This window comes from Panthera uncia, chromosome B4 (genome assembly GCF_023721935.1).
Source record: "Panthera uncia isolate 11264 chromosome B4, Puncia_PCG_1.0, whole genome shotgun sequence".
Classification (NCBI taxonomy): Eukaryota; Metazoa; Chordata; class Mammalia; order Carnivora; family Felidae; genus Panthera; species Panthera uncia.
In genome coordinates, this window is record NC_064809.1 from 131232135 (window position 1) to 131244613 (window position 12479).

General features: G+C 47.3%; 1 protein-coding gene and 1 pseudogene across 1 annotated transcript in view; both read left to right on the plus strand.

Moving 5' to 3' along the window:
• ACO2 (aconitase 2) overlaps nucleotides 1–12479 on the plus strand; it is a 55981-nt gene that overhangs the window by 7680 nt on the left and 35822 nt on the right. The gene's annotated exons all lie outside the window — the stretch shown is intronic.
• On the plus strand, nucleotides 4527–4987 carry LOC125919644 (40S ribosomal protein S15a-like; annotated as a pseudogene).

The following is a 12479-nucleotide window of genomic DNA, read 5'->3' on the forward strand; positions in this document are numbered from 1 at the left end:
CTTTTGTTTCCCTTGCCTCCAGAGACACGTTGAGTAAGAAGTTGCTGCCACCAAGACCAAAGAGGTTTTTGCCTGCCTTGTCCTCGAGGATTTTGATGGCTTCCTGTCTTACATTGAGGTCTTTCATCCATTTTGAGTTTGTTTTTGTGGATGGTGTAAGAAAGTGGTCCAGGTTCATTCTTCTGCATGTCGCTGTCCAGTTTTCCCAGCACCACTTGTTGAAGAGACTGTCTTTATTCCATTGGATGTTCTTTCCTGCTTTGTCAAAGATTAGCTGGCCATACGTTTATGGGTCCATTTCTGGGTTCTCCATTCTGTTCCATTGATCTGAGTGTCTTTTTGTGCCAGTGCCATACTGTCTTGATGATTGCAGCTTTGTAGTATAGCTTGAAGTCCGGGATTGTGATGCCTCCTGCTTTGGTTTTCTTTTTCAAGATTGCTTTGGCTATTCGGGGTCTTTTCTGGTTCCATACAAACTTTAGGATTATTTGTTCTAGCTCTGTGAAGAATACTGGTGTTATTTTGTTAGGGATTGCATTGAATATGTAGATTGCTTTGGGTAATATCGACATTTTAACAATATTTGTTCCTCCTATCCAGGAGCATGGAATCTTTTTCCGTTTTTTTGTGTCTTCTTCAATTTCTCTCATAAGCTTTCTATAGTTTTCAGTGTATAGATTTTCCACCTCTTTGGTTGGGTTTATTCCTAGGTATTTTATGGTTTTTTGGTACAGCTGTAAATGGGATCAATAGTAGGACTGTGTGTATAAAGTACCTAGTGCAGGGGGCGCCTGGGTGGCTCAGGTCATGATCTCACAGTTCATGGATTTGAGCCCTACATCGGGGTCGCTGCTGTCCGCACGGAGCCCATTTCTTATCTATGTCCCCCCTCTCTCTGCCCCTCCCCTGCTGGTTTGTTGTTTCTCTCAATAAATAAGTAAACTTGAAAAAAAAAAAAAGTAAATAGGGCAAATCTGGTGCCAGGTACGGGTGCTTGGTGAAAGTTGGTCTCAGTCTCCAGCTCTTGAGATGGCTTATAGCCTCCATTGCCTTGGCATTTTTCCTGAGCTCTTACGTTTAAAAAAATACTGGCTGTAAGGAAACTGCTTGTTTCTCCCCTAATCTCCATGGAGTTCGGGTATGTAGTAGTTCAGGAAAACCTTTTGGTGCTTCTGTAAGAGTTGGGAGAAGAGGGGGCACCTGGGTGGCTCCGTCGGGTAAGCGTCCAACTTCGGCTCAGGTCATGATCTCATAGTTTGTGAGTTCGAGCCCTGCGTCGGGCTCTGTGCTGACAGCCTAGAGCCTGGAGCCTACTTCAGATTCTGTGTCTCTCCCTCTCTCTACGCCTCTCCTGCTCATACTCTGTGTCACTCTGTCTCTCAATAATAAATAAACGTTAAAAAAAAAATTAAAAAAGAGTTGGGAGAAGAGGCAGAAATGAATCTGTTGGCTTCCTGATTTTGTTCTCTAAATTGAAGGACAACATTGGGAAAATGAGCTTTAGAATTGCACTTGTTGTATTTTTATCATCGAAGTCCAGGTCCTGGGGGAAGTTTGGCCTAGTGGGGAGTATTCCTGCTTCTGCCCTGCAGGGTCTGAGACAGCTTTGGGAGCTTCAGTTCTGGGGCCAGTTGTGCAAGGAACCAAAGAGGTCTCAGGAGCCCCCTTAACCCCTACACTTCAGTGCTGTGTAGTTGGGTTCCTTCACCTTCTGGACATTGGTGGTGGTGTTCTTTAAAAAAAAATTTTTTTTTAATGTTTATTTTTGAGAGAGAGATGCACAGAGTGAGCGGGGGGCGGGGGGGGGGGGGCAGAGAGAGAGGGAGGCACAGAATCCAAAGCATGCTCCAGGCTCTGCCTGAGCTGTCAGCACGGAGCTGGATGCAGGGCTTGAACCTACGAACTGCAAGATAATGACCTGAGCCGAAGATGGACACTCAACCGACTGAGCCACCAAGGCGCCCCCATGTTCTTACTGTTCACTGAGAGAGCTATAGAGCTGGTTTAAGACAAAGGCCCTGCCTGTGGACGAGCTGGGTGAGGAAGAAGTCACTTAGCCTCAACATGCTGAAGCAAGGAGGGAAGGGGGGGTGTGGGCCATTGTGGAACTTGGGCGTCATGGGGGCGTGTTTAGTGTGCTCCACACTATCGCCGGTGTCACAGATCCCGGTCACTGAGCTAACTCTCATTTTACAACGACTGCCTCGTTTGCCTTCACAACACCCATAAGAAGCAGGTATCGTTAGCCTGTTTTCATGATGAAACTGAGAACCACAGAGGTTCAGTAGTTTGTCTGGCACGCAGCAGAGCCAGATTCTGAATGCACATTCATTTGATTGCAGGACCCAGGGTTTTTACCACTCGACCAAACTTTGCCCAGAGCACTTCCCGGGGATAGGGAGTAGAAAGTAGATCTCTGTGGAGTAGGCTGGATATAGGGGACACAGTTCATTTGGGTCCCGCCCTATTTGGGGGCCTTCATTGCCTCCTGCCCCAAATACCAGCCAAACTTGAGAGGGAGAGGCTAGAGGTGAGAGTCCCACAGAGGCAGCTTTATTCCTTGACTGAGCTGTGGGTCGGCCTCACAGGCTGCCTATTGAGCTTGCAGAAGATGCCCTTCCTAAGTGTGTTAGTGCAGAGCTGTTGCCCCGGGGGCCAGAGTAGGGCTCAGGATTTGTATGCAGTTCACAGTGTGCCTGGAGTCCCTGCCACTGACACCAGCAGCAAAGGACAAGTAAGCAGATGAGTGCAGCTATCAATTCCTTAAAGGAAAGTGTTGGAGCCCGTTTAGAGACCGTGACTTGGAGAGACACAGCTCCCTGCCCCCTTCCCAAGCCTCTGAACGGGACTGCATCTCCTTTTGTGCCTGCCAGTTGCATAGCAACCAAGCTAGCTGATTGCCTCCTGGCGGGAGAAAACTGTTTAGCTCTGGATTCTTGGGAGAGGTGCCAGGCATCACCTCCCAGGGGTGGGAGAAATTTGTTAGAAGCAGCAGAGGTGTGGGAAGCTGCTGCTTCTTAGGAGGGTGCTGACTGACAGGCATTCCTGTGTAGCCCACTAGACAGAGCCTGCCTGAGGCTTCCCTGCCAGGAAGAGCTGGGCAGCTACAAGCTAACAGCTATGAGCCGGAAGGCCGCTGAGGGTCATGGTCAGAGGAACCAGGGGTCTTACTCTACCGAGACCTTGAAGTCCTCCTGGTGAGATGTGCTGCCGCACAAGGTAGTGTGTTTCCCTGGACAGGGCTTGCATAGGTTGGATAGGTCATGTTAGACATTCAAGGGCAGCATGAGTGGATAGATGAGAGCTTTTCAATCCCATTTCAGTTCTGCTATGTGCTGCCCTTGTGCTTGGGGCCTGCTCTCGGGCTCCTGGACTTCGTTTGTGAGCTAGGGACATGGTGGAAAACGGCACCCCATGGTGCTTTTTGTAATACACAGTGTGTTAGTAGCAGCATATCCTCCAAGGAGAACTGAGTAATAGCAACTTGCCTTTGTTGAATGCCTGTCAGGAACCCAGCAACTGAGCTCTGTGCTTTTCATATATTTTTTCCTCAAAGAATGCGGTGTATTCGTAACTCTCCTCCCCATTCCAATCCCCAAGGGCAAACACTGATAGGAATTTCGCGTTTATCATTCCAGACTTTTTTCTCTGCATTTGCAAAGCAGTACATTCTCTGTAATTGTCGCAAAATCCCACTCTTTTACCCCCATTTTACAGAACAGGAAACAGGCTCAAAGAGGTGAACAATCTTGTCCGAGGTCCCATAGCCAGGGGAGCTGCGATTCTAAGCCAGATCCATCCAGTTCCAGAGTGCATGCCCTTTTCTTTTACTTGGCATGGGTTGGAGTGTTTCCACAGTGGCACTCTGCAGGTCAGAATGGGGCTGGTGACTTCTTTGTCTCTCCCTGAAGCAGCTGCCTCAAGAGACCAGGCCTCCTCCAGGAGCCCAGCCTGTTTGCACAGCTCAGCCACTTCTCCTTGGCTTGCCCCACATTCTGGGGCTCACCAACCCGTGGTTCCCTGAGACAATGCTGGCATGTGCCATGCTTCACAGGATGGACAAAAGGTCAGACTGGCCCAACCAGGCTGGCCTCCTGTCCGAGAGTGTCAGTCCTTTTGGTTTGGACTGTTTTCTGAATAGAAGTGGTTTCAAGGGAAGACTTCTGTCCTTTGGGAAGAGAGAGTAGCATGTCTGGCTTTGGCCAGATGGGAAAGCGAGAGTTCTGTGTGGGTGTGCGCATGACGTGCCACAAGGTGCGTCCCTTTTCCTCTGCTTGTCTCCACGAACGGGTGCTGCTGGCTGAGCACCTCTGCTAGAGGCACTCAAAACGTGAACTTGAAAGCACGATGAAGAGGCTTGTGTTCAAATTATGGCTCTGCCTTCGTCTCTTTCATGACCAAATATTTCTTGAACTCCTGTGTGTCAGACATTGTTCTAGGCTCTGAGTATACATGGCAACCTGACTAGACAACTTTTCCGTAACTCCGTGCACTTGCCTGCCCCTCCCGTCCTCTTTCTGCCATCTTTCCGTGCCACCATAATGGTGCGCATGAATGTCCTGGCAGATGCTCTCAAGAGCATTAACAATGCTGAAAAGAGGCAAACGCCAGGTTCTTGTTAGGCTATGCTCCAAAGTCGTCGCCCGATTTCTGACTGTGATGGTGAAGCATGGTTACATTGGCGAATTTGAAATCATCGATGATCACAGAGCTGGGAAAATTGTTGTGAACCTCACAGGCAGGTCAAACAAGTGTGGAGTGATCAGCCCCAGGTTTGATGTACAACTCAAAGATCTAGAAAAATGGCAGAATAATCTGCTCCCGTCCTGCCAGTTTGGTTTCATTGTACTGACAACCTCAGCTGGCATCATGGACCATGAAAGCAAGACGAAAACACACAGGAGGGAAAATCCTGGGATTCTTTTTCCAGGGGTGTAATACAGTCATACAAATAAAATGCCTCACTGACTAGACAAGTTTTCTGCCTGCAGGGAGCTTACATTTTAGTGGAGTTTCTTTTTCATTTGTCGGAGTCTCCATTTTCTCATCTGTACAAGGGACAACCTGACTTGTCACAATCCCATTTGGCACAATTGTTGGGAAGGTGACATAAGATAACCTTTGTGACCTTGCCTGGCACAGTTTTTTTCATTTCATTTCTTGCCAGGCTCCCCAGTGGGGTCTGCTGTGGGTATGTTTCCCCTTCAGAATTTGTTCTGGGGGCACCTGGGTGGCTCAGTCGGTTAAGCGTCTGACTTCGGCTCAGGTCATGATCTCATTGCTCGTGAGTTGAAGCCCCACATCAGGCTCTGTGTTGACAGCTCAGAACCTGGAACCTGCTTCAGATTCTGTCTCTATCTCTCTGCCCCTCCCCTGCTCGTGCGCTCGCTCTCTCTCCCTCAAATATAAAATAAAACATCCAAAAAAAAAAAAAAAAGAATTCTGTGTCAGTAGAGGTAAGATCAGCAGAGGCTCCCTTACTCCCTTGGAGCCCAAGAGATTTGCATCCCATCCAGTAAGGGAGGGGGCACTGCCAAGACCCAAGGAGCCAGACTCCACCGAAGGCACTCCGTCCGGTTCAGCAGTTGGGACTAAGAGCCCCCATCGAGGGCTGAGCGCAGCGGGCTGTTGGGCCAGAACAGAGGTTGAGACACCTTCTGTAGCACAGCGAGAAGAGCATGGGCTCTGTAGCTTCCCAGCCATGTGACCTTGGGCAGGCCACTTCTGTCTCCGGGCCTCTGGGCCTTCGGGGCAGTTAGAGAGGCTGAACTTTGTACAGCAAGGTTTAGCAGAGTAGCTGGAATGGAGCAGAGTGACAGCTAACAGCTATTTAATACTCCAGAACAGTTCTGTGGGCATCTGGCTACTATGGGAGACTTTTTACCATTGGGAGACAATTTTACCCCACTGTAAAATTAGGGAGTTGTTTGACAGCAGAGGAAATGCGGTGTGGATTCCTACAGCGTTGAAGACACGACTAGGGTTTTCAAAGATTGGAAAGGCTGAGGTGTGGAAGAGTGACCAGGCTCATTTGAGCTGGTTCCAAAGGGCAGGGCTAGGAAGTGAGGCCTGCTGAGTGTCAGACACTGGACCGGGTACTTTCCCACAGGTGCTCTCCTTAATCCTCACTGCGGCCTGGGAAGGTTATCCCCACTTAGAGATGGGATGTGTGGATGCTAAATACAGCCACACGAGGTTACGTAGCTTGTTGGGGGTGGAGTCGGGATTTGAGCCCAGGTCTCCAGTGCTGGAATCTGTGTTCTGATGTGATGGAGGCATGTTTCAGGTCAGTATAAGAAGCATTTGTTGTGGGGGGCGCCTGGGTGGCTCAGACGGTTTAAGCATCCAGCTCTTGATTTCGGCTCAGGTCATGATCTCCCGGTTTCGTGGGTATGAGCCCCACGTTAGCCTCTGTGCTGACAGTGCAGAGCCTGCTTGGGATATTCTGTCTCTCTCCCTCCCTCCCTCCCTCCCTCCCTCCCTCCCTCCCTCCCTCCCTCTTCCTCCTCCCTCCCCCTCCCCCCCCCATGCTCTCTCTGTCTCTCTCAAAATAAGTAAATTTAAAAAAAAATATTAAAAAAAAAAAAAAGGCGTTTGTTGTGGTTGGGAAGTATCAGAAGTATCCAGTAGTGGAATAGGCTTTCTGGAAGAAAATGAGCTTCTTGGCCCCATCCTATTGAATTAGTGGCCTGGGGAGGTTGCTGAAGAGACGTTTCTGCTCAGTCCTGCTCTAGGCTCCTTTGTTCCAGAGGAAACAGAGGTTAGTAAGGGCTTAGTGAAAGTATCTCTTCTAGATAAGGGCTTGGTGTTTACCCATGAGAATTTCACAAGGCCTAGGACTTGGGTTCCAGGTGTGGGAAACAATTTTCCTATTTCTTGGTTGTGATATTTGAGTTGGCTGGCCTTATGGGTGATCTCGGGAATGTCTGTGGGTCCTAGGGCCAGGTTGAACTGAGCATTGAGTATGTTTTACTTTTGGGCTTAGGAAATAAAAGCAAAATTCTAGTAGGTTATTATGGTTTTTTTAAATAAATTTTTTTAGTGTTTATTTTTGAGAGAACGAGAGACAGAGTGGGAGCAGGGGAGGGGCAGAGAGAGAGGGAGACACAGAATCCGAAGCCAGGCTCCAGGCTCTGAGCTGTCAGCACAGAGCCCGATGCGGGCTCGAACTCCCAAGCCATGGGATCATGACCTGAGCTGAAGTCAGATGCTTAACTGATTGAGCCACCCAGGTGCCCCTATTATGTTTTTTTTATATGCCACAAACCATAATCGTTCTTCAAATAATACTGATCCATACTCCTTTTTCCCCAACCTCAGTAGTCAGCAAGTTGCAGTACTTGCTAATATCTGCTTTTAAGGTGAAGTTAATTTCTTAACTTTTTTTCTTGTTTATGGAGGTAATTACTCATTTTAGGAAAGTTGGAAAATACAGAGGTATGAAGAATATCAGGGGTGCCTGGGTGGCTCAGTTGGTTGAGCATACAACTTTTGATTTCGGCCTAGGTCATGATCCTGTGGGATTGAACCCTGTGGTGGGCTCTGTGCTGAGTGTGGAGCCTGCTTGTGATTGTCTCCCTCCCTCCCTCCCTCCGTCTCTGTCTCTCTCTCTCAAAATAAACATTTTTTTTTTTTTTTAATTTTAAAAATGGTCTTTGCATAGAAACCTCAGCCATGATACCTGTTTGGTGTGGGTATAATGGGTGCTATGGTGCCAGTGACTTGGGGGGTGGTGGTTAGATTTGGCATGGAGCAGGTGTTTGCTGCCTCTCTCAGACTCACTGAGTATTAAATACCACTGAGTACCTGGTGTCAGACCAGGGAGTCTGGTGGGAGGAGTGGTGGTAGGTATCCCTGGGTGGGCTTCAGGGAGTCTAAAATCGTGTATTAGGTTTTTTCTAAATTTTCTCCATGAAGTATGTCCTGCTCTTTGAACTGGCTGGAAAAACCCTGGTAAATGCTATTTGAAAAACAAAAACCGGGGCGCCTGGGTGGCTCAGTCGGTTGAGCGTCCGACTTCGGCTCAGGTCACGATCTCGCGGTCCGTGAGTTCGAGCCCCGCGTCAGGCTCTGTGCTGAGTGCTCAGAGCCTGGAGCCTGTTTCAGATTCTGTGTCTCCCTCTCTCTCTGACCCTCCCCCGTTCATGCTCTGTCTCTCTGTCTCAAAAATAAATAAACGTTAAAAAAAAATTAAAAAAAAAAAAAGACAAAAACCAAAAACCAAAATCTGCTTGTAGCATTTTACCTAATAGTTGGCATTTGGGGGGAGCCCATCCATGTCCTCTCCAACCTCACATAATGCTGCACCTATTACCCCCTTTTTCCACACAAGGAAATTGGGCTCAAAGGTGAAGCCTGTCTGAGGTCACGCAGCCAGTAAATGGTAGAGCTGGGCTTTGGAGCTAGATCTAGGTTTTCCATTGTGTGGCGTTGCCTCTTGTAAACCAAAGGTTGCGATTCAAATTTTAGCATAGGGAACCTCACCCAGCCTGACCTTCCACCATTTCCTGCTTTGTCTTTTGCATCTTACCGTTTGGAGTACTTAGTAGCTTTTACACACTTCACTTGAGATTCCGTGTCTTTTCCATACTGTCTGTCCTCTGAATGCCTTGCAAAGTCTTCTTTATCCTCCTCAGCCCCACTCAGTGAAACTTTGCCCTGGCATCCCAGAGTTAATTGCTCCCTCTGCAGCACTCCTGCCTCTGGTTTGTGCTTCCTTGTTAGCATAGATGACAGTTGGTTGCATTTATGTGCTGGACTTGGTCAGACTAATATATATTAGCTTAGGGACTGTCTTACTCTTCTTGGTGTCTGTGTCCTGTTGCTTGGCACAGCATAAGTGCTCAAGTGTTAAAATGCATCCAGATCTCAAAAAAAAAGAAAACAAAAAACGCATACGGACTTCTTTCCTAAACAGTCTTCACAGCAGCTCCTTTAGAGGCCTCCCATCTAGTGTACCAGGGGGATCACAAGGTGTTGTAGCAAGACTCAGATGAGCTGTGGTTCAAGGTTGCTAGGGTGCTTTTCTCCTACCCCTACAAGTTCCCTCATGATTCCGGATTCCCTTTTACCTCTTACCCTTATTTTATGCCATTTCCGCTGCACTTTGCTCCGGCCAAGCTGTCTTTCTCTGTCTTTCAGTTACAGGTGTTTTCCCGCCGTGGGGCCTTTGCACATGCTGTTCTGGGCCTGCGAGTTTGCTAGGACTCCCTCTCCTAAACCCCATTTGATTTGCCTGGCGAACTCCTGTAATGTTTCATTTCTCAGATTAAAATATCACTTTCTTGGGAGAAGCCATTCTCCCAGTCTAGCTTAGGTTCTCCACCTTTCTACTGTTTCAGCTGATTAATTTCATAGCACCTCTCTGACATAGCTGCTTATATTGTCCCTTGAGTGATTACTTGGTATCTGTCTTCTCCACCAAACGGTAAACTCAACATGGGCAGGGACTATGCCAATCATTAATTCAGACAGCACTGCACAAGTTCTGGGGCTTGATAAATATTTGTTTCATGAAGCAGTAACACCTTCGTTTAAATTAGGGAAGTAGTATGGTGGAAAAAGCTTGACTTGAGGCTTAAGTGGCTTGAGTTCTCCTAACTGCAGTTGACTAGGCATGTGACCTTGGGCTTTCATTTCTTCATCTGCCAAATGAAGAAAAAATACTTGGTGATCTGGGCTCACCTGGGGTTCATCTGATAATCTGTGATTCTAGATGAACTGTTTAATTAGCCGAGTTCGGGAGGGGGGGAGGGGGGCTTGGATAAGAATCCAACTGCCTACTTGACATCTCCACCCAACTGTCCTCACCCTCAAGCCTGCTCTCCCTGTCGCCTTCCCTGTTCAGTGCACAGCAGCGCCATTCTTTAAGTGGCTCGGGCCCAGAACCTCAGTGATATTCTTGACTCTTCTCTCACACTCCTTGGCCGGTTTGTCGGCATATCTTATTGTTACTACCTACAGAATATATCCAGACTCCAACCCCTTCTCACTGCCTCTGCCACTCTTACTCTGGTCCAAATCACCATCATCTTTTTTTTTTCATTATTTTTTTTTAGTGTTTATTTTGAGAGAGAGCGAGACGGAGTGCGCGCATGCTTAACGTGGGGCTCAAACTCCCAACCCTGAGATCAAGAGTCACATGCTCCACCAACTGAGCCAGCCAGGCGCCCCAGAGTTCTTTTCAAGGGATATTCCATTGTATGTGTGCATCACAGTTTCTTTATTTATCTGTTCATCCATTGGTGGACACTTGGGTTCCTTCTGTATTTTGGCTGTTGTGAACAATGCTGTTCTCAGTATAGGTGTACAAATACCTCTCCTTGCTGTTCTTTGAACACAACAGTTGCCACCTCACTTTAGAGGATCCTTAGATTTTTCTGTCTGGAATGCTCTTCAGTCTGTAGCTTGGCTTGTACCTTTTGTCAGGTCATTGTTCAGTGTCATTTTCTCAATGGAAGCCTTTCTCAGCTATCCTATAAAAAAATTTTTTTTAATGTTTATTATTTTTGAGAGAGGGAGGGCTGGGTAGGGGCCGTGAGAGGGAGACAGAGGATCCAAAGCTGGCTCTGTGCTGGAAGCAGGGAGCCTGATGCAGGGCTTGAACCCACAAACCGTGAGATCATGACCTGAGCCGAAGTCCAAAGTCCGGTGCTTAACCGATTGAGTCATCCAGGCACCCACCAACTATCCTATTTTACTTATTTATTTATTAAAAAAAATTTTTTTTTTTTAATGTTTACTTTTGAGAGAGAGAGGAGAGGTGAGAGAGAAAGAGAGAAGGAGACAAAGAATTTGAAGCAGGCTCCAGGCTCTGAGCTGTTAACACAGAGCCCCATGTGGGGCCCAAACTCACGGACCGCGAGATCATGACCCGAGTCGAAGTTGGATGCTCAACTGACTGAGCCACCCAGGCGCCCCCCAACTATCCTATTTTAAACTGCACCTTCCCCCGCCACCTTGGCTCTTTTCTCCTTGCTCCTGCTTCATTATCTTTCATGATACTTATCAACGTCTGATTGAGGTTTTACTTTTTTTTTTTTTTTCCCTCTTTCTCTCACTCTGTCTTCCTCTAAGTCCCAAGAGGATCATTTTGTTCATTGCTGTATCCCAATGCCTAGAATAGTGCCTGGCACCCAGAGTCATTCAGTAACTACTTGACGGATAGACAGATGCATGAATAGATGAATAAGGTTTGGTGGTAGGAGGGAGCGAGGACAGAGAGAATGGCAGTGAAGACCGATATTTTTCCCCGGTCAGCAGTGCTCATCACTTCTCAAATTTGGCTGCTACTGAGATTCTAAGGGTAAAATTAAAATCCCAGCTATTTCTTCTTTGTATCTTCTTTAGTGACTGTACCTGCCCGTCATTGACAATTGTGTTCTGGAAAAGTTGTATGCTAGCACCAGAATGTGCACACAGAATTGAGGGGATCAACATGGGGTGGCAGGTGTTGAATTTCTCCAAGTAAGGATACTGAAACAACACCTCCGTTGTTTGCATGCCACACAAATCATTGTCCCCTGTCAGCTTCCTTCCTCCTTCCTGCCTGCCTGCCTGCCTGCCTGCCTTCCTTCATCAGCGTCATTTCTTAAAAAGAAAGGGCCTTTTTAACACTAATGTTAAGTATAGGAAGGCATGGTTCAGAACAGAAGATGTGTTTTAAATTTAATAAATTTGGGGGGTGCCTGGGTGGCTCAGTCAGCTAAGTGTCTGACTTTGGCTCAGGTCATGATCTCATGGCTTGTGAGTTCAAGCCCTGCATCGGGCTCTCTGCTGTCAGTGCAGAGTCTGCTTTGGTTCCTGTCTCCCTCTCTCTGCCCCTCCCCAGCTCATGCTTTCTGTCTCAGAAATAAATAAAAACATCAAAAAAATTAGTAGATTTGACTTAAAAAAAAAAAAAACAACTTGCTTTGTTGTCTTCATTTTTCCCATTTTCCTGGAGGATAGCTGTGTGGAGAGAGGCACCAAGTGGTCAGGCTGAGGTTTGGGTGCCTCTGGCACCTCAGACTGAATGCTGCAGAGAGCCTGATAATGCTCTGCAAAGGCCTAGGGCAATTGTGAGCAATTCCTTCCTTATGGCTGTTTGGCTCTGACATTTGTAACTCATTTTTTAAAATTGGAAGTTCTCTATGGCACAAAAACAGACACTCAGATCAATGGAACAGAATGGAGAACCCAGAAATGGACCCACAAACATATGGCCAGCTAATCTTTGACAAAGCAGGAAAGAACATCCAATGGAATGAAGACAGTCTCTTCAGCAAGTGGTGCTGGGAAAACTGGACAGTGACATGCAGAAGAATGAACCTGGACCAGTTTCTTAACACCATACACAAAAGTAAACTCAAAATGGATGAAAGACCTCAATGTAAGACAGGAAGCCATCAAAATCCTCGAAAAAGCAGGCAAAAACCTCTTTCATCTTGCCCGCAGCAACTTCTTACTCAACATGTCTCCGGAGGCAAGGGAAACAAAAG